Source organism: Belonocnema kinseyi, chromosome 3 (genome assembly GCF_010883055.1).
Source record: "Belonocnema kinseyi isolate 2016_QV_RU_SX_M_011 chromosome 3, B_treatae_v1, whole genome shotgun sequence".
NCBI classification, from domain to species: domain Eukaryota; kingdom Metazoa; phylum Arthropoda; class Insecta; order Hymenoptera; family Cynipidae; genus Belonocnema; species Belonocnema kinseyi.
This window is the reverse complement of record NC_046659.1, coordinates 95,291,487-95,313,335: the sequence shown is the minus strand read 5'-3', so window position 1 is coordinate 95,313,335 and position 21,849 is coordinate 95,291,487. Positions and strand designations below refer to the sequence as shown.

General features: G+C 29.0%; 1 protein-coding gene across 1 annotated transcript in view; it reads left to right on the top strand.

Moving 5' to 3' along the window:
• The window catches only part of LOC117169071 (lachesin-like), a 388,598-nt gene that overhangs the window by 259,437 nt on the left and 107,312 nt on the right, over positions 1-21,849 (top strand). The window lies entirely within an intron of this gene.

The following is a 21,849-nucleotide window of genomic DNA, read 5'->3' as shown; positions in this document are numbered from 1 at the left end:
AGGGAGCTCTTCTTAATATTTTGACACCAAAATCATGTCGATACACCTTACCGACTGCGAGTAAAGCCACCCACGCTTTAACTTGACAGACTGTACCTAAAAGAAGCATTTTTTAGGCATTTTTACATATTAGAATCAAAGTTTGTGGTTTAATTGCTATTAGAGGACGCTTCATTTGAAATAACATTTTCCAACAGTAGATAACCAACAGTATACGTATAATTAGAATAATTAGAAATTTGAGAAAAACTTTGCTGTCAAAATTGGCAGCTCTCCGACTGTCTCGTAATTGTTTCAGGTTAAAGGTTATGTTGGTTTTTATTGTTCAAATTTAAAAATTTTTTTGTAAATAGTAAAGTAATAAAATAGTCTCCAACCTCACGGAATATGAGAGATTTCAAAATTTTTAACTTTTATGGTTTTTTGTGAAAAAATTATAGTTTCACCTATTATTTACTCAACAAACTGATTTTAATGGTAAGTTTACTAACTATATATTATAATGATCAATAATTGAGTATTCTATCATGTTCAGGAGAAATACCGAAAACGATTATTGAATGGTGGATAAAGGAGTCAAAATCGTACCATATATGCCAAAAACTAAAAAAAACCATCCTCAAATTTTGATTTAAATTCACTAAGTTTCACAAAAATTAAAAGAGCTGCCAATTATTATTTTCATCGATTTCAAAAAAGCTACTTTTGATCAAATTTACCACTTCCAGATCGATTTAATTGCTATAGTCCAAACATTATATGCGTTATTCTCCACAAACAGGGTACTTTAGTGTTCATTAATTATATTATTAAAACTAATGGTCATCTTGTTGTATAGTGAACTGTATGTTACATTATTTTTAGCCAGAGTAAAAAAATATTATGTACAAAAAAAACGCTTTAACAGATGTCCACACATGCCACACATTAAAGAAAAAATATCTCACCCCCCATCCTCTAACTTTTAAGTGTAAACATTAAGAACTTTTTTCGCAGATAAAAAAAATTCCTGAAAAAAACCCTGCGTTTTTTTTATTAGTATTCATCCACGTAACTCACAATAACTTTTATATTTCTTAACTAAAGTTACTGAAAAAGATAAAAATTTGAATCAGAGCGGCAGAAAATGATTTGCCAAAGGATTTTTCCATTAATTTTGCTCGAAAACTTTGGGAAAACTTTTAGAGAATAAATAAACAAGTAATACAATATGATGAACAAAAATAATTCTTCACCATTAGCGTATTTAGATTTTATTTTTTATCTCTAAAGAGCTATTAAATAAAATCCTAAAAATGATAAAAAATTAATTTATCTGTACATTTTTCAAATTAATGAAATAGATTTTAAAAAATAACAAATAATTACCAAATACACTTCTTGTGAAAAACAATTTTTATTTAAGATAATAAAAAAGTAACGTTTTGTCTATACAAACTATAATCATATATTTATTTATTTTAATAAGAATATTTTTCTAGATTACTTTTTTCGAAAGTACGCTCTGCATTGTGAATAACCCATATGGGAATATTGTGCACATATTCATATATTCAACGTTGTACAAAAAAATCTTCAGAGGCTCTTTTGTGCATTTTAATTTATGAGGTACAGTGCATTTTTGAAACGACCTTTACTTTCACGGTCCTCATGATTTATTTTGAAAAGTATTGCTTTTATATCAATATTTTATACAGAAATGGTATAACTTAAATATGAACATTAGTTCAATTTTTTCTTCGGTCTTAGGATCAAGTTTGAAATAAAAAGACAAGAAAATCCCAGTCAATAATTTAATCAAAATATAAAAATTCTTTACACCTCGCGACGTTTCAAACTAATCTGTCAGTCATCCTCAGGCAATACCTTATACGCGATTTTTGCACATAAAAAAATTGTAGTTCGATGAATAAAAGTGAGACGGCTTGAAATAATTTCCGAAACACATAATTTTTTTAATGGGAAAAACCTCAAAAAAAAAAAGAAAAGAGGCTCCCAATAATTAAGGTTACATTTTAAAACACTTGAGCGAACCAACGATAGTCACACGACGGACAAACTTTTTGTTCTCAAAAATTTTTGCTAAATTTATTATTTTCGAACAAATTTACCAAAAATAAAAATTACGGTGATTTGCCATTCCTTTTTTCAAAAAAGAAACTATAATTTGAAAAGTATGTGTTCACAGAAAAATATTGCATAAAAGAAATGTAAATTTTAATAAATTACACATTTGTTCTGTACATTTTTTTCATTTAGTCAGTATTTCAAGAGTGACAGTTTTTGCAAATTAGTTTTTCTAATTTAAGATATACGATTATTTTTAAGATTTATTTTTTTTAAGATTTACGATTATTATCTTAAAAAATTACAACTAGTTTTACTTCGAAATTTTCCTCTACAATTTTAAGGCATTAAGTTTGTTTTCCCAAAAAGATCAGGAAAAATTAACGGGATTCTAATTTATTGTCTTTTTTCGAAAAATAATGACTTCATCAAAAATCATTGTGATACCAAAAAGGTGTATTTTTACGAAATACCATTTCTGATCAAAATTAAAACAAACTTCTCATTAAGAAGCAAAATTTAAGCAGATTACCTGCTTCTCCGTCGTGTGACTATCGTTGGTTCGCTCAAGTGTTTTAAAATGTAACCTTAATTATTAGGAGCCTCTGTTCTTTTTTTTTTCTTTTGAGGTTTTTCCCAATTAAAAAACTATGTGTTTCGGAAATTATTTCAAGCCGTCTCACTTTTATTCATCGAACTACAATTTTTTTATGTACAAAACTCGTATATAAGGTATTGCCTGAGGATAACCGACAGATTAGGTCGAAACTCCGCAAGGTGTAGAAGAATTTTTTAAATTTTGATTAAATTATTGACTCGGATTTTCTTGTCTTCTTATTTCAAACTTGATCATAAGACCGAAGAAAAAATTGAACTAATGTTCATATTTAAGTTGACTATTTGGATCGATCGGAGAAAGAAATTTTGCTTCTTAATGAGAAGTTTGTTTTAATTTTGATCAGAAATGGTATTTCGTAAAAGTACACCTTTTTGATATCACAATGATTTTTGATGAAGTCGTTATTTTTCGAAAAAAGACAAAAAATTAGAATCCCGTTAATTTTTCCTGATTCTTTTTGGAAAACAAACTTAATGCCTTAAAATTGTAGAGGAAAATTTCGAATTAAAACTAGTTGTAATTTTTTAAGATAATAAATAGAGAAATCATCGTATATCGTAAATTAGAAAAACTAAATTGCAAAAACTGTCACTCATGAAATATTGACTAAATGAAAAAAATGTACAGAATAAATGTGTAATTTATTAAAATCTACATTTCTTTTGTGCAATATTTTTCTGTGAACACATACTTTTCAAATTATAGTTTCTTTTTTGAAAAAAGGAATGGCAAATCACCGTAATTTTTATTTTTGGTAAATTTGTTTGAAAATAATAAATTTAGCAAAAAAAATTGAGAACAAAAAGTTTTATTTTTACGAAATACAAAATTTCTCTATATAATATTATTATATGAATGCAATATTTTTTTAATGAATCATGAAATTCGTTCAAATAGAGTTCGTTTCAAAAATACACTGTACCACGGAAATTGTACCTGTCTCTAAAAATCTCCGAGGCTTTTTTTGTGCAAGGTTGAACGTATGAATTTTCATATAATATTCACATATAAAGTTTGGACTACAGCAATTAGCTCCATGTGAAAATGGTAAATTTTATAAAAAGTAAATTTCAGAACCTTCTGAATATTTATGTCAAAGCAAAACATAGACTTCACTAAAATAATTTCCATACAATTTTTGTTTAGTATAATGTACCTTATAATTATATACAAAAGTGAGATCATTAAACTTAAGAACTAGAAGACAGCTCTTTGACATACGTGTATAGTGAATATTCCCCCCCCCCCTCAAACTACTCTCTGTAATAAATAAATTTAGATTTAAAAAAAGAAGTAAAATTGACGAAATAATAAATTTCAACCAACAATTTCACTTCAGTTTGACGGGTTTTTGTACACCCACTATTATTTTTAAAAATCTGAAGCTAAATTGCTGACATGGTGGTGCGAAATTTTGGCTTAAATTTTAAAAAAATCTTTGAAATGACCTATATATTATCTTACCTGCGATTATCCAGCCCGATCCGTATTAATCTCTACGGATTACAGCCGCAGCTGCCCTGCACCCGAGAGTCACTTCATCTAATCACCTTTTTAATCAACGATAACCGAAATATTCTCGGCATTTATCCTGCAAAGTTACTCAATTTTTAATTAAAATCATATTTTAGAGTAAAACCAAATTGAAAGATTTTACTTTTCATATAGAGGTCGTTGCCAAAAAGTTGTGAAATTTTGACTATGGCTTTTTTTAAATGTGACTTTAAAAAAACAGCTAAAGTTTTTTTTTATATTTCACACCTGAAATAGAAATAAAATACTATTTCCAGAGATTAAGATTCATATTTTTAGTGTATGTAAATTTTCAAATGAAAATTATATTTATCTGCGTTTTTTGTCAATACAAGCAGATTTGTGTAATTTTAAACATTTTTTACTTTCTAAAAATGCCTTCAAAAATTTTTTTAGATCTTTAGAAAGTGTAATATTATAATAAACTAAACTAAAATAATTAATAAATATTTTAAATCATTAGAAGCGGAATATGTACTTTTATTTAGAAAAAAAATTAATGCAAATTTAAAAACACATTTTAGGAAGATTATTATTGATAACTTTCAATAAATGATCTGTTCTTCGATCAATTTTACTCAAATTTTGACCAGCTTTGACAAGCTGTGCGAGACGACTCGAGCTGAAATATGAATATAAATAGCGGAACACATAACCCGTAAAATATATATAGCAGTTAACCAGTGGAACATCAAATATCGATATTATTTAAATATATTTAGAGTGAATGAAAACTCTTGAAAGTACTAAAAGAAAAATCTCACTCTATTTTGCATTATATCCATATTTTATTTTAAAAAATCCAATTTCCAATTTCTAAAAAAGGGGAATAAGACTTTAAAAGTTTACTTAAAAACGATGTGCAGTAAAACTCTTAGATTTGGCGACCCACTATAGTCGTCCCAATAATTTATGCCGCACCGAACAAACAAAAGCATTTACATCCGCAGCCGTACTATATCGGGTTTGTTCCCCACCACCACCAGCCCCAAAAGCCGCACAATAGAAGAGTTTCACTCTGCTTAAACAAAGCACTTAATCCTATTGTTAAGTGAAAAAATCGATGAAGTATAAACAGGTAAAACGACCGGGACCTAAATTTCACCATTTTTTAGCAACGACCCATAGACAGCTACTGACTTAAATTAAATATTAAAACAAAACTAAAATATACAAATATGGTGCCGGAAAGAAATAGCTACAAATAATAAAAAAACATCCTAAAATTTTTCTGACCCTAAAATAAGAAATGAACATAAATTGAGCAAATAATTTATATAAATTTAAGATATGGTTGATTGCTAAAAATATGAACATTTTAGAGAAAAACACTTTAGAAAACAACAAAAATCTCCACACTGCTTAAAATATTTTTTTCTAATTAAGCGTAACCCAAGAGAGTTTGAAAATATGAAAATAAGAGATCAATGAATCATTAAAAATATTTAAAAATATTTAAAAATATCCTCTCGTTTTATAGAAAATATTATGTAGGAATAAAGATACATATTTACTGTAATTTAAAATCATCAATGAGAAGTCGATTTTTAACTGCACTATAATCTGCGTAGGCATAAAATAACAAATTCGAGCCCACATTATTAATATTTTAGATAATTATTTACGAGTTTTATCCTAAAATAGTACTGCAACGTGACCAGACAAAAAACTTGTGGGACAGACTTTGAAGTGATTTTTTAAATCCTCAACTCAAAAATATTGAGCTTTACTCCTAATTTTTATCTGTTTCGGATCAATATAGGTGATATCTGTAAATATCAAGTACTTAAAAAATAACAGTGTGAATATTTTTTAGAAATTTTTAATGTTGTAGTTAGGGAGGCAATCATCCATTCGTATCAATTTTAGTATTTAATTATACAAACGTTTTCTTAAATTTATGTAAAATTTACTTGAATCCGGATAAATTTTTGCTTGATTTAATCACATACACACTTTTAATAATGTTTTCGACATGTAATCAAGCTTAAAATTACTAATCATCTTAATTTATAAAATCGACCAACAATACGAACTTATCACAATTGTAAGGAATTATTGAGAAAAGAAACGGAAATGTGTTTAACACATTAATATTTGAGGCAATTATTTAATTTTATGTGTAAAACTACCATTTTTTAATAAATTATTACAACGACAGGAAAGTTAAATAGAATATGTTATACTTTATTTAGATTTCTTTCGAATTACACAAGAGTCTGAGCATCACTTTAATAAATCCATATTTCAGAAATTTCTGTAAATGATTCAGAAAGTTTTGAAATTTAATAGCATTTTCTATAAAAGTTACAGAAAAACTTTTCACATCAAATCAATACAATTTTTCTTATTCTTGAATAAATCCTCACCTTATTGTTCATTATTTTTAATGATACGAAAAATTAGGATAATATGGTGTTTAGGTTTCAGACACAATCCGGAAATTGAAGAGATTATCTGATAATGTGTAAAAAAAAATTGATTAAAGTATTATTTAAAAACTGCATTTGCTACTCCTATAAGGATAATAAAATTTAAACGACTTCGAAGTTCGTATTAAGAAAGCTCTGATGTAAGAAATTCTAAAACCTCTGATAATAATAAATTAAAACCCCACATCTATTTCTAAGAAAGTAGAGGAGAATGGAAATTGTTTTAAATCCAGTGACATATTTTAGTGGTAAGATAAAAGCGCATATAAAATTAAAAATAAGTCAGTTACTGGGGGAAAAAGAGTAAATAAAATAAATTGAAAAGTGAGTAACTTTGCAGTATGGATTTTAAATTCGGATTATAAATTAATATCACTTTATTATTCGTACTTGTCATTCTGCGGATCGCTAGAATTTCAAACCAATTTTCTTAACTAAAATCACTAAGTTTGTATTATCTAATTGAGGAGAGTAAAATTTGCGGTAAGAACTATTTAAGAAAAAAATCCGCAAGAGAAATGCTTCATCCTCGAAGAAAAAGGATACAATTTAGGTAAAAAAGGATTCTCATGTGGGTACCTGATGTCGATTTCCGAAAATGATTTTCTAAATTTACATGAATCAAATTCTGAAACGACAAATGGTACTCGTTCAGCTTTAATTGGTACTTTACACTAAATTATAAAATTTAATTCGGGTTGAAATAAAATACACGGTTCATTTTATCACGTAGCCGCATAAATTACTAAAATAATTAGTTTTCTTAAAATTAATGAAGCAGCTCTGCTCTAGCTCCCATCTGGTTAAAATTTTCACCGAAGCAACAGAACATTTCTCTCGGTGCAGTAGGAATCCAGTAATGCTATTTCCGACTGATATAGATTAGATACACAATTTAGACCTTTCTGATAAATGGTGCACATACTTGGGCGAGTAGCTGCGCCATACAATTCCTGTCAGTTTCTGCGAGTAGGATAATTAAGGGTAGTATGCACTTTGACGAATTGGAACGCAACCTTTGCAATTCTGACGCCTTCTGAGCACGCCGCACGCAGTTTCCAAGTCAAGCACAAGCATCAAGCACTAAAATTCGGAGCCAAATTGGCTTCGTTTGCACCGAAAACACTGTCACGGGGAAATTTCACGAATCGCTTCAAGGTCTTGCAATTTAGAATGCGTTTTTCACGCTTCGGTATGAAACCAAGTGCGTGATAAAAAATATGATTAAACATTGCATTTTATGGTTAAATCGAAATTCATAAATTATTTCTTTGTAATTTATATTCAAACTTATCATAAACTGTATTCATGTATCTTTAATTTACGATACAGATAAAAAACCTGTGTAAATAAATGAGGTACATATAAAAGAAAGCGGCTTTTACATTGACATTTAAAGATTCTGAAAAACTTTATAGTAATTTTTTATGAAATATAAGATAAGTACATACATACACGGCAAAAAATGTATAGCTGAAAAAAAGCATCATAATTTATTTTGAATATTATTGTTGATGAATCGAATTTTTAAATAGTTAAAACAAATATATTATGTAACTAAAATGGAAATGTAGGAAGCCTGAATTTAACATTAATTAAATAGGAGTAGCTTTTACAGAGATTAAAAAGTCATATGTAATTCAAATAAGGGGCCGTCCATAAACAGCCTAACTAATTGTGGCTATTTTTTACGCCTCGCATCCCTCCCCAAAGTAACGTAGCCGTTGGATCAACGCGGATTTCACGTTTATTCTGCGTTTTTGTGCGCTTCTAATCAATGCAGTTTGCAATATCCCTACGTGATTAATTGAAAATATTCAAATATCAGACTTAACTACACAAAATGCTCTCAATAAACTCTTTGAAATGAAATTAATATTAAAGTTACGTAGCTAATTCTAGGACATGAAAATCCGAGAATCGGACATTTAGTTGGCTATGTCTAAAAAAACAAAACCGACTTTTTTCCAATATACTTAAGCTTTGTTGATATGATTTTTCAGTGAGTTTTCCCTTAAACTATACATTTTTTCCATGTATGACTTTTAACATTCGTTCGATACTTTTTTATAATTAATTGCATCCTTCTTTACCTCAATTCTGGAATTTAAAAAAACACTATAAAAGCATTAATATATTTATCTGCATGAAGTGTATCACTGGAAACTAAAGTCACATTTGGCGAAGGTTAATAACAAATTCTAATAAATGTACATGTTATAGTGCAATATATTATAATTGTGAATAAATAGTATCTTTTGTATTTATTTTTCAATTATTTTGCAGATTATTCTAAAATTTTATTTATATTAGACTCAGGGTTGCAAAGTTACGTGTAAATTATTTTATTTTTCTTCAAAAGTAGTCTAGTATTTAAATATGTTATTAGGAATACAGATAAAAATAATTAATTCTAGAAGTTCTTATGATTTAGTGTAAAAAGTTATCACTTTTCTTATTTTGTAAGTTTTAGAGAAGAAATTAGATATGTATACACAAATAATTTAGGTAACTTTTATAATTACTTGTTTTTTCAACTATTATATATTGGCAGAACCTGTTAAATTTCAATGGGAATTCGTTATTTAAGCTCTACAAGTAAAAAGCCAATTATAGTAATATTAACATTTTTTAAATTGTGTTCCCTTGTCGTATTCTTCAAATATATTTTTTCTCTTGAAATTTACTGTTAAATAGGAAGAAAGTCTATATTAACAATATTTATCGACGGAAAATTGTGTAATAATCGCTCTAGCGCCATACTTGACCGGTCATTTTTACAAAAAATTCGGTAATACTAGACAGTACAGGGGAGTGGAAATGCTCAAATTTTTCGAATATTTTGAGGCGAGAAACAAAATTTCTGAATTAAAATGCCAAAAAAGTAAAAAAAATAATTTTGTAATCGCTTAATATCTTCTATTCTCTTTTTTTCAATTGAAAGCTAAACATTTTTGAAAACTTAAAATAATTTTCCTATAGTTTCAAAAATTATTGTTCATAATACAGCTCTCTAGTGATTCCCTTGGCAGTTTTTTTTTAATTCAAGGAAAAGAAAGTTCAGGTTCAACATATTCAAATTTTTCCAAAATGGAGACATAGAACTTAATCTCAAAAAACAAGTTTTTTTCCCATTTTCAAATAATTATAAGTAGGGTTAAAAATTTTTTTATTTACAATTTTTTATTGGTGTTCACTAGAAAAAGCTGTATATATATATATTAAAATTTTTCCATATTTTCCGAAACAATAGTGAAATTTTTTGAATTTTCAATCATTTGAGTTTTTAAATGGAAAAAGAGAATACAAGATGTTAACCGATTTCAATTTTTTTTACTCCATTCGGATGTTAACACAACATTTTTCTTTCCTCAGCCCAAACCATCAAAAGTAATTTGAGCATTTTTACTCGGCCCTACTAGCCAATGCCAAAAGTATAAGATACAAAAGGTCTTGGACCTTCCAGTTTTTTTTGTTCGCATAAGTGTGATATCTCACGATCATTTTGAAACCAAAATGAAGAAATTCAATTTTTTATTTTTGGGAAGGACTGTTAAGTATAGTTTTTTTGAAGTAACACGCAAGTGGTCAATGATTGGCATTAACTCTTGATTTTTAAACTTAATAAGAGGCCTGACATGATTAACATTTTGCAATAACGAAAAGCCTTTACAAAATTTTTAAATAGGCAAGGAAAGTTGAAAAATTCAGTTTCTTTAAAATTGCTGATCATTGATTATGCTAATTGCTAATAAATTAAGGATAATAACTGCAAGTCTATTAGAGCTAGGGCATTATATTTTGTAGTTTATTTTTAAGAAATTGAGGCTGCTTCAACTTCTTGTGTAACAACTTTTAATTGTGATGCACAGGAACTTATTTATTTTAGGAAAACTAAAATTCTTGTAGTCACATTTTTTAATAACAAATAAGTTATGACATCTATATTATTCCTTAACTATAAGATCTGTAATCTTCCATTTTTTTGCAGCAATTTGCCCACACTTCAATTTTTGTAGAACATTAGGATGCACAAATAAGAAGCAATTTAAAAAAGGAAATTTTCAACTTTTTCATATGTTTAAAAAATGTTTGAAGGGATTTTTTTGCCGCCAGATGTTCATTGTTATACAGACTATGCTTTTGTGCCTAAGACATAGGCGTAAGTATTAGTTATTTCTTCATATTTAAAAAAATTTTCACTTGTAATAAAAGGGAAAGAACGAAAGGAAGTTATAAGGCAAAAATAGGAGTACAGTTAACATGACGAGTCTAAAATTTAATCTCATATTATAATTTTGAACTAATTTTGTTAACTATGCTCATATTTTTGCTTTGATAATTTCCCAAGTGCGAATGGCCGGAGCTGAATACCCGGCCCAGTATTGGTCCAATTTTGGTAGCCAAAGGTCGGCTAAAGTTATTGGGCCAATATCGGCATTTTACTCGGCCCAGTGTTGAGCCAGTGCTAGCAGCCTATATTGGCTATCTATATTTGCTGATCCTCCTCCGATGCTTGGCCCAGTATCGGCACTTTATTGCGCCAAGTATCACTTTTAGTACAGGGAACCATGTTTCACGAGAATCCACCAAAGTCTGGCCCAGTGACGGCACATTACTGGGCCAAGTGTCACTTTTATCATAGCAAACCATGTTTAATTTAAATCGGCCCAATTTTGAGCCAGTACTGGCAGGCTATATTGGCTTTTTATATTTGCTGATCCTCCGCCGATGCTTGGCCCAGTATCAGCACTTTATTGCGCCAAGTCTCACTTTTATTACGGGGAACCATGTTTCACGAGGATCAGCCAAAGTCTGGGCCAGTGACGGCACATTACTGGGCCAAGTGTCACTTTTACCACGGCAAACCATGTTTTATTTAAATCGGCCCAATGTTGAGCCAGTGCTGGCAGCCTATATTGGCTATTTATATTTTCCGATTCTCCACCGATGCTTGACCCAGAAGCGGCACTTTGTTTTGCCAAGTCTCTGTTTTAGCACCTAATAAATAAATCTTACACAAAAGATAAAAAAAAAATTTATTGAAAAATTTTCAAAGTTCACGATGAAATTTGTTAAGTTCTGTCATTAAAAATTTTTAATGTTCATGAAAAACTACATTTCCTGTCATTGCAAAAAGTTGTAAAGCAGGCTTCAACGGAAAAAAATGAAATATTACGCGAAGAAAAATTGTAATCGATTAGAATTATTTATTTAAAAATGATTGTATTGATATTCCTTTTAACATTTCGTCGCATAATAATAAATAATTAGAAAAAGATAGCTTAAAATTTGGTTCTTTAACTTTTCTGAACTGCAGCTTTCGAGGATGACTTTTTCACAGAATTTCAACTTATCGGTTTAGCGGAGTGGTTAGCACGTCCGACTGCTAGGCTATAGATTTAGGTATATAGATGTAGATTCGATACCCCGTAGCGTTAGAAATTTTATTTTTGATATAATATTCAAAATGAAATATATTTATTCAATCAATATTTATTTTTTAAATATGTTCTTTGTCATATGCTTAGACCATAGCCAGTGTTGAGCCGACAATGGCAGCCAAGCCCTGGCTGCCAAGTCAAGGCCATAGTTATCAATCCGGCAATGGCGCGACGATGGCAGCCAGGTTCGTTCCAATACTGGTACCCAGTGTTGGGCCGACAATGGCAGCCAAACCTTGGCTGCCAAGTGCAGGCCATAGTTATCATTCCGTCATTGGCGCGATAATAGCAGCCGAGCTTCGGCAATATTTTCGCCGACTATGAGCCAATGTTGGGCCGTATGTGACTTCGCACTTGGGTTCCTTCCTTTCCCTTAACTCTACTCTAAGATTTCGAATTAACTTGATTTTTAATGTAAACATTTTTTTTAACAAGCAGAATTACATATACCTACTGTTATTCTATGCTGATTATCACAAAAATCTTGCTGTGATGTCTGAATAAATAAAAGAAATCGTAATGAATGTTTTAGTAAAAAGAAAAGTGAATAATATTTACAATCAAATAGTATCAGTCACTTTCTGATAATTAAATAAAAATTTAACTATCAAAGAAAAACGAAAATTCTATTAGAACAAGTTTGAAACTAATCATTATTGTTAACTTACTTCAATTTTTTATTACTATAACTTTTACAATAAATTTTTTGAGAGTGTTTAATCAAGAAAAGCTATGTTTCCTAAGAGAAAATATTGCAGTTCAGAAATTGTTGATAATAATTTCCTTCCAATAAACTTGACTAGTTATTTGGCACACTTTCAATTTCAATGACTGAATAATAACAAGTCGACATAGAAATTATGAAAAGATATTCAGGTTTCAGTGGCAACGAGTTGAAAATTCGGAAACGACCACAAAGTTTCCTAGAACTTAGAGATCGTTTCATCTCTTTTGCAAAGCCAGGCTCGTGTTCTTGTGGAGACAAGCTAGAAATCTCGTTAGATATTCTCGGCAGGTAGCACGCAACGAGCTACCTTAGGTACCGTTGACGGAAAGTTGACGGAAGTCGCGAAACCTAACCGTGTCTCCTTCAAAGCAAGTTGCAAATTCCTATGACGATGAGAGCACGAATACATTTATGAGATCTTCCTCGGAATTATACGATGCACGTAGCAATCGATCTCCAACAAAATTGAGATCCTTTGAGTCATGTCCTTTCCTTTAATTATAACAAAATTGGTTGAAAATTCTTTTTAAAAAGCCAAGAAATATATATATATATATATATATATATATTTGATTTCCGAAAAAGTATTTCTAATTTTTGTATCTAACTATTGTTCTAAACTAGAAGACCGTCAACAAAATTTTGCTCAAAATGTTTAAAAAATTATCAGCAATATGTAGCCCAAAGCGTCTTTTGTTATGCCCTTTTTTGTTTTGTCTTCCAATGGCAACTTACAATAGTGATCCAAAAAATTGACTTTCCAGTAGAGGGCATGCCGACCCACCCCTCCCCCTTCAACCCTCTACTTTCCATTTTGAGAAGTTCCTGAAAAAAAATCCCTTCAAACAAAGGTATAATAATTGCTGGTGAACAAGTTTGAATGTTAATTCTTCCCACTTATGCACTCCTAAGAATCCTACAAAAAACTGAAATTTACAATTTCGTTACATAACTGGCACGATACAAGCTTTTCACTCAGACATTAAAAGGTACTTTTTTTAGTTAAATCGGACAATCAGATCAATCCCGTAGAGTTGAATGCTTTAAACAAAGATCAGTCTTTCTGAGATTGACCAACAGATTTAACTTCAAAGAGTACCTTTCATTGAGTTACTAGAAAAAAATGTAAACAAATTGAGATTGTTCGAACAAGAAACCTGAAAATGGAGTTCATATGTGACAATTTTTGGCAAAATTGTCAAATTCAATTATTTAGTGCATCTTTGACGCTCCATAATGGGAATACAGGGCGTCAAAATTTAAAATTGTTTAGTGGACATTATCCATTGAAAACTCATCAGTAAATGATGCTATTCTCCTGTAAGTTAGGTTTAAACCCAGAAACGTGAACCTCATTTTCCCAAAAACCGAAATTTCCCTATGTTAATCTTGTGGGATTTTCAAGACTTTTGTGACACTTCTTAACGTTAACCAATTTGGATCAAACTTGGGGAAAATTTTGTTCACTATATTTTCCATATGGAAAACTGTGTTTTATAAGTTTTATCACTTCTGAAGCGAATATTTCGAGAATAAGTCAATGCCGCTATATTCTTTAAAAAATTTGATTCCATATGCTGTTTTTAAAGAAGAAAAAACATTGCTCTTTACTCTGACTTAAAAATATTTACATAACAATATAATTAATAATAATAATAGAAAACTTATTTATATTCTGTTTTTATATCATTTTATTTCTTGCAATTTCTTTATTTTTGAAAATTCATTTTATTCTTATTATATCACTTTTATATATTTTATTTGTACCTTAAATAAAAATAAAAATATAAATAAAAGTGATAAAGGTAAAATAACGTTTAAATATTAATATTCTGGGTTGATTTGAATGAATTTAATAGTTACTTGCAATACAAAAAAATTGGGATGAAAAAATGACCAAAAATGCCGGCACCAGAAATCGAGCCTGGACTTTCGTTACAAGTTGAGAGCCTACAATTTAAGTGATCATTATGGATATTTATAACTAATACACTTCGGACGTAAATCACACGTATGAACAAATTGATATGAGTTGTACATTTAAATATATTGAATTTCATAAATATTTTTAACACGTAAATGTCATTTTTAATCAACTTCTAAATGTTGTACTTCAATGCATCAATTCATCCAGATGAAGCAGATAATTTACGTTACGAATTTAGTTCTAGATGAAGTAGTAGGTTTATGACGCTCAAATGAGGCTTCTCAAATTACTCCAGGCTTCGTTAAAGCGAGATTTAGTTCCGCAATTACCAAGTTTCGTGGAAAGTTTAATCAATCCAGAGTTGTATATTCAAAATTTCAAGTTTTTAATTGGTTCTATTGTGTTTTTGAATTTCATCACCTAGATAAATGGATATTCGATTTACTCAAATAATATTGATGTTTCTTTTTGCGAAAAGAACAGAAAAATTCGTCCATTCTACCCTGTAATTAATATTGGATATTTATTTATTGTTCTTCATAAATGCAGTTTTTAGTTTTTTCCTTCAAACACCAAATACTTAACAAACAAACTAAAATAATGAAATGTTACCTGCCGTAATTTAACGAAAATCGTATTTTTCACCTCTTCTTTCATCAAACTAATTCATTTTCCTCTTATATCTCTAAATACCAAAAACGGTAAAAACTCATTGTACTTTTTTCAATAAACCACGAAGAAATGAAGCTATTAGAAAATAAAGATTTGTTAAATGTTAATACTATTACTAAAAAACTATTAATACTTTGTGATTAGTTGAGTGGGACTTTTTCCAATGATTTTTCCTGTTAATAAAACAGTTTTCAGGTAAAAAAGATTATATCTTCACAGTTCATTTATGTTTTGGAAGATTTTAAAATAAAGAGGTTGAAAAAGGAGTATATTGGAAAAACGTTAGAAAGAAGAAATATCTATATTTTTTAATTACATATGCGTCTATTATATATTGCTACAATTCTGTATTGCAAAATTTGTGTTTTTACCAATTTTCTAAGCACCAGGCTAGCTTTAGGCCTCGGATTCATTTGAGGAATTCAAAATAGTGTCAATAATAGCATACATTTTGAAAAATAGTAGCAAGATAGTATCATGCACATCTGTAAATATTAAATCAAGAGGTTAACTATTTTTTAAATCTAACAAACAACATACAGGTCTTATGAAATCACGCAAAATCCATTCGTGTCGAGATCCTCTAAAAACGCCTGTAAATCCCGTAGATCTCTTTTAATTTTTTGAAACCGTTTTAATCCCTTGAAATCTTTAAAATATGATTAACATCCTAATAACAACATCTGATGAAGGCCTAAGAAAATTTGTAAATCCTCTAAATTATACTGAAATATATTAAAAATTCTCGAAATCTGTCAAAAACCTCTGAAATCTCTGTAAAATTCTACAATTTGGTTGGTTGCTTTGTGATCTATAGAGATTATTTATTTCTCTATTTAAATTGACTTTTAAATTTGAAAATGTAGAAAATTTGTATTATAAATTATAAAAACATCAAAGTTCAATGTTAAAAAATCATCACCATCATCAGATACCTTAAAATTGGAAAATAAAAATGGTATAAATTATCAACTTTAAACACATTATATTTTGAAATCATCGACGTTAAGTGCTGATCGGGCCAAAAATTGAGTGGTATTGGTTAGTACTTTTCACACACAGAATTAATTTATTTTGAAAAATATTAATTGAAGTGGAGGTGATAGAACTTTTAGACTTTTGATGGGTAGATGTTTTCAATAGCTATTTTTACCATTTTTTACGTTAGAAAAGTTTTTTAAAAAAAATTAAAATTTTAGCATTTTTTAAAATTAAAAATAAATATGACTTCAAACTTCGACACTTTTTATTTGTTTGCAAATAGTTTAGAAAGTAAGCTGAGATTTTTCCTATAGGGCCCCAATTTTCAGAATGGCATTATTTTCAGTCTTTGAATAATCGAAAGATGCATGTGATGGGGCTTTCAAAAATATAGAAAGTTTCGAAATTTGAAAAAAGTCAAATTTATTTTTTATGTTTTTTTTAAATATGGAGAAATTTTAATTGTTTGGACCTTCTAAAAATGGTAAATAAATGTATCGAAAAAATTTGGTGTGAGATTTTGTTTGACACATCAGGAAAAAGGCCCAAAAATGCTATTTCCTCCACTTTAAGAAATATTTGTCGCAATAAATCAATTTTTTTGTGAGAAAAGTACCACTTAATAGTTGGTGCAATTTTTGGCCCGATCGGAGAACTTTATATTTAGGGATGGGTATATACAAAAACTGAAAACATTTCGAATTTTTAGAATTCTCATATTAAAAGTTCAAAATTACAAAATGACGATACTTTTCAAATATTTCATGTGAATTTTACAAAATACTTTATTAGAAACTCTTCAGCATTTGATCAATTTTAAGATTCGGCAAGAAAATTTGTTTGAAACTCTAATTTTTGTTTAACTTGAATATTATTTTGGAAAAATAAATTGAAAATTTTAATTCAGAAGCTTAGAGCATTGCAGGATTCCGACGATGACTTTCAAGTTTATCAGGAAGGAATTCTGAACACTATATGTCGACGATTTTTGAAAACATAAAGCTTTTATGAATGAAAAGTTCATCGCTAACTTCAAGTTTTAAAAAAATGTGGGCTTCATAATTTTGTAATTGAAATGATCATCTTCAAATGCCTCAAATATTGTAAAAATCCATGTAATATCTAAAAAATTCTTAAATACAATAAAAATTCCTTAAACCTTGTGCAATTTTTTGAAATCATGTATAATTTCTCGATATCTTTAATATATTTAAAAATTCCTTTCAAAACGTTTAAATCTTTGCAATCATCTGAGACCCCATACAATGCCATAAAAATTGTAGAAATCCCTTTAAGTCCCTTGAAATGTTATTCCATTCCATTCAATCATTAAAGTTGTCTAGAAATTCATTGAAATTCACTATAATATTTGAAATCCTATGAAATCCCGATCAATATATTTTAATTTTCAACATCTTTTTAAAGTTCTTTCAAAACATTTGTGCTTCTTTAAGCGGCAATGGTCCATGATCATCTTAACCACTATTTTCTCCTATTTCCTTTCGATATTAAGGAGGTTTTGGAATTTACAAAACATGATCCTTTGATAAATTTATTAGAGTGTATCGTACATTTGAACATCTTCTATAATACCTCGCGTGTTCCCCAAGAGTCACTTTATTTACTCCCTCGAGTTGACTAGAAATTCTTAGACATTTTTTTAAATCTCTTAAATTATTTTTAATTCTCAGCAATCCCTCGGAATCTTTTAAAATACTGTAAAAGCTTTGAATCCCTGTAAAATGATTTGAAAAAACAGAAATCTGTTAAAATTAGAGGAAATAGTAGCATTAGTGTTATTATTTTTTTAATTGAAGCATAATAGTAGCATTGTTAAGAAAAGCGTAAAATAAAGTCAATAGTGGCGTGAGTCCGAGGCCTATAATTTTTCTTTCGGAATAGGCGGTGAACAATAAGGAGTTCAGCTTGGTGGCGGTGATGTACAATTTAAAAAAAATTGGTCTTAAAATAGAAAAACTTTTCTGTAGAAAAATAAAATTCATGTCACCAATTAATTGAGTTATATTGTAATTAAGTGTTTTTAACTACAGCAGGGAGGAAAAGTATAACTTTGAGTAAAAATGATGTCAAAATTAGTTCATGTGAAAAACATTTTTCTGAGAAGAAATTTTATGGTCTGATAAATGTTTTCAAACGAAAAAGTAGAACAAATTGGCACGGCTACTGAAAAATTGCAAACTGCAGTAAGGTTTTACGGTAATGAATAAAATAGGCACTTTAAGTAAGCAACCATGTTCATCAAGACAGCAAACAAAAGAAGGACCCACTACGCGAGGTACTACTGCATACCTAAATATTTATACATAGATCATCGGCAAAAGAGGTAGTGCACTAATTAAATTGACACGAGAGTCTGGTTCTATCTGGCTTTTGGCTTGGATAGTACAAGTTTCATCGCTTCTGAAACCACAATAGACTGTAAGCAATACGACAATTAAGACTCAAAGTAAGTCAAAAGCTAGCCTAATAAAGTTTAGCTTGTGATCATTAAATTATACAATGAGTTTGTAAGTTTGTGTCTCACAATAACCATCCCATTTTCTAATTTAATCTCTATTGAATCTGAAAATGTGCTCCATATTTCAATTTATTAACAAATCAACTCAGAAAGCCCTCTTTACGCTATAGTAAACATAATAATACTCAAATATTATGTATTTAATAAACTAGTGATAATCTATTGCAAAGTATTACAAATTTATTTAAAATTCTCCATATGTTAGAAATAATAATGCTTTTATAAATAAATGTGTAATTATTTAAAAAGAGTTAGGGAAATAATACAAATATATTTTTTTAATTTTTGTAGCTGTCAATTCTTTTTAGGTTTTATTTATATGAATTAAAATTTTCGACATGGTTCTAGCAGATTTTGTTAAGCAACAATGTATCTAAAGCTGTTGAAAAATTATTATTTTATTTGTTTGTGAACTTTCATACTGAAGCATGTCATGATGCATGAATGATTCAAAAGAAACAAAAAATTGCATGAGCATGATTTACTTACAATAAGTCTTCTTTTTTAGGGCTACAAATTTCGCGATTTGTACGATTACTGGGAATCCCTGAATATGAACTACAAATTTAGAAAAAATAATTTATTTATAACACACAGGTCGATAAAATCTCTGAAAAGTCAGACTTCAGGACAAAGTTACAGTGGATCGATTGCAAATGCCAGTGCATGCGACTCGAAGGATTTAAATTATTCAACTACGTAAATTATTAGGCTCGAAGTTCACACCAGAGAGATTTTCGCAATTTACCCAATTATTCCTATTGAGTAATTATTGACATTAAAACTTGAATTACCCAAATGACGAAACCTTAAAAGATTGATTACTTTGCCAATAACGGTAATATAACTTACATGATTTAATATAATTTATAATTTATTTCACGGTAATATGATTATTTTGCCAGTGATAATCTATCAACATGAAAATTTCTCTCTTATTAAAAGTGGCTAACAAAAACTATATATTCTTCGACAAAATTTAATTTATTTAAAATTAAAATAACTTTTCAAAATCTGAAAAGCATATTACCATGTCTTTTTTTTACTTAGACTGTCACGACAGTAGACAAATTGTGTGTCAACAAGTAGAAAATGTTGGTATTCATAAAACATTGTGTCAAAATTTGTCAAGTAGGCCACTTTTTTTATGGGTTGCGATTTTTCCTCGGGAATGCGTGATAATCTAGAGTCTTACATAAATAAAATGGCCCTAAAACATTCTTGCAAAATTTTCATTTTTACAGTCATTATTGTTATTTAACTTTTTTAGCATTGGTCTCGTAATTCATTTTTTTCTCTCGATCGGTACAAACTATCGCCATAACTTTTTGCATGTTTCGTTAAATATATTCATTCAATGAAAATGAAATATATATTTATATATATTTCCGTTGAGAACAGCGAAACCTAACCTTATATTTAACAAAATTGTTAGATTTCACTTGACGATTTTCTTGAAAATATATTACTTTTAGTATTGAAACCCCATACATAACCTTAAATTCTTAAAATTGGTCACATTTTCTTAATACTTTACGATTTTTTGATTAAAATGCCAATTTTAGTTGACAAAATCCAAACAAAACCTTATATTCTTAAAATTTGTTAGCTTTTCTCCAATACGTGCAGATATAACCTTATAAAATTTACGAGCTTGCGAAGGACTACCTCAAAACACGTCACACAATATTGTTGATCAAGATATGATTATAACCTGTTGCACATGAACTCTTGAAATTAATTAACCACAACTGAGATTTGTTTATTTTTTCAAATTGACATTTATTTGTGAATATCAAATTCATCCCAACTTTCATTTATTATATATTTGCGCAATTTTATAATTTGGCGCGTGGATCCGAATCAAGATGTATCCAACCTAAAGAACAATTTATGAATTCAACTTCGCGTGCATATCCTACCCGACGAGAAGCCAAACCATCTTCTCTTTTATCTGGATCTTTGCATTATCTGGAAAATCGTAGGTATGGCCGTATGTCCTCCACTCCGCTTAGCCAGGTTCAGTCCTTTACTTTTATTGAGCAAACTTTTAGTTTTCTTTCGACCCTGATGAAGGCTTTGAAAATTGTAAATGAACACTATTTAGTATAAACTAACCAAAGTGCTGACTATGTTTTCAGTAAGTGTAGGTGAGTAATTTAAAAAATGAAGAACGCCACGATTTTTAAATTTATGAAAGAAAATTTTTCTGTGAACATAGACGCAGCCGCTTGACAAATCACATATGCCAAACAACTATTTACGTCAGATAAATTTTATCTTTCGTCAGATAAATGTTATCTCTTGTCAGATAAACGTACTGCCGTATTTTCATCTCATTGAAGAATAAAATTTAGTCCTGGGGTTTACTGTGTTCACAATTTCCTTGACTCACAGTAAATTTCTGGACTATTCGACCATATAATGTGTGATATACATTAATGGGAATGTTTGCAATGCGTTTCCACAATACTATATCATTAGTCTTGACATTAAAATCATTTCTATTGGCTTTGAATTTGAAGAAAGTATTTAAAAGTGATATATTGCTCTTTATTTCTCTATAAAACTAATTTTCGGAATATAAATGATCAGAAAAAATAGTTTGAAGCAAGTGGGTTTGTACCTACACAGCAACAAATTAATTAAAAATTAATTAACTATAATTTATTAGTAATAAATCATTCAATTAAAATTAATTAATCGATTGAAATCATTTTAAGCTATGTAGGTACAAACCCACTTGCTTCGAACTATTTTTTCTGATAATTCATATACCAAAAATTAATTTGATTCTCAAATAAAGGGCAATATATCACTTTCAAATATATTCTTGTGATTGAAAGTCAATAAAAATTATTTCAATATCAACATTCCTTATATATTATTGTTGCAAAATAATGCAAAT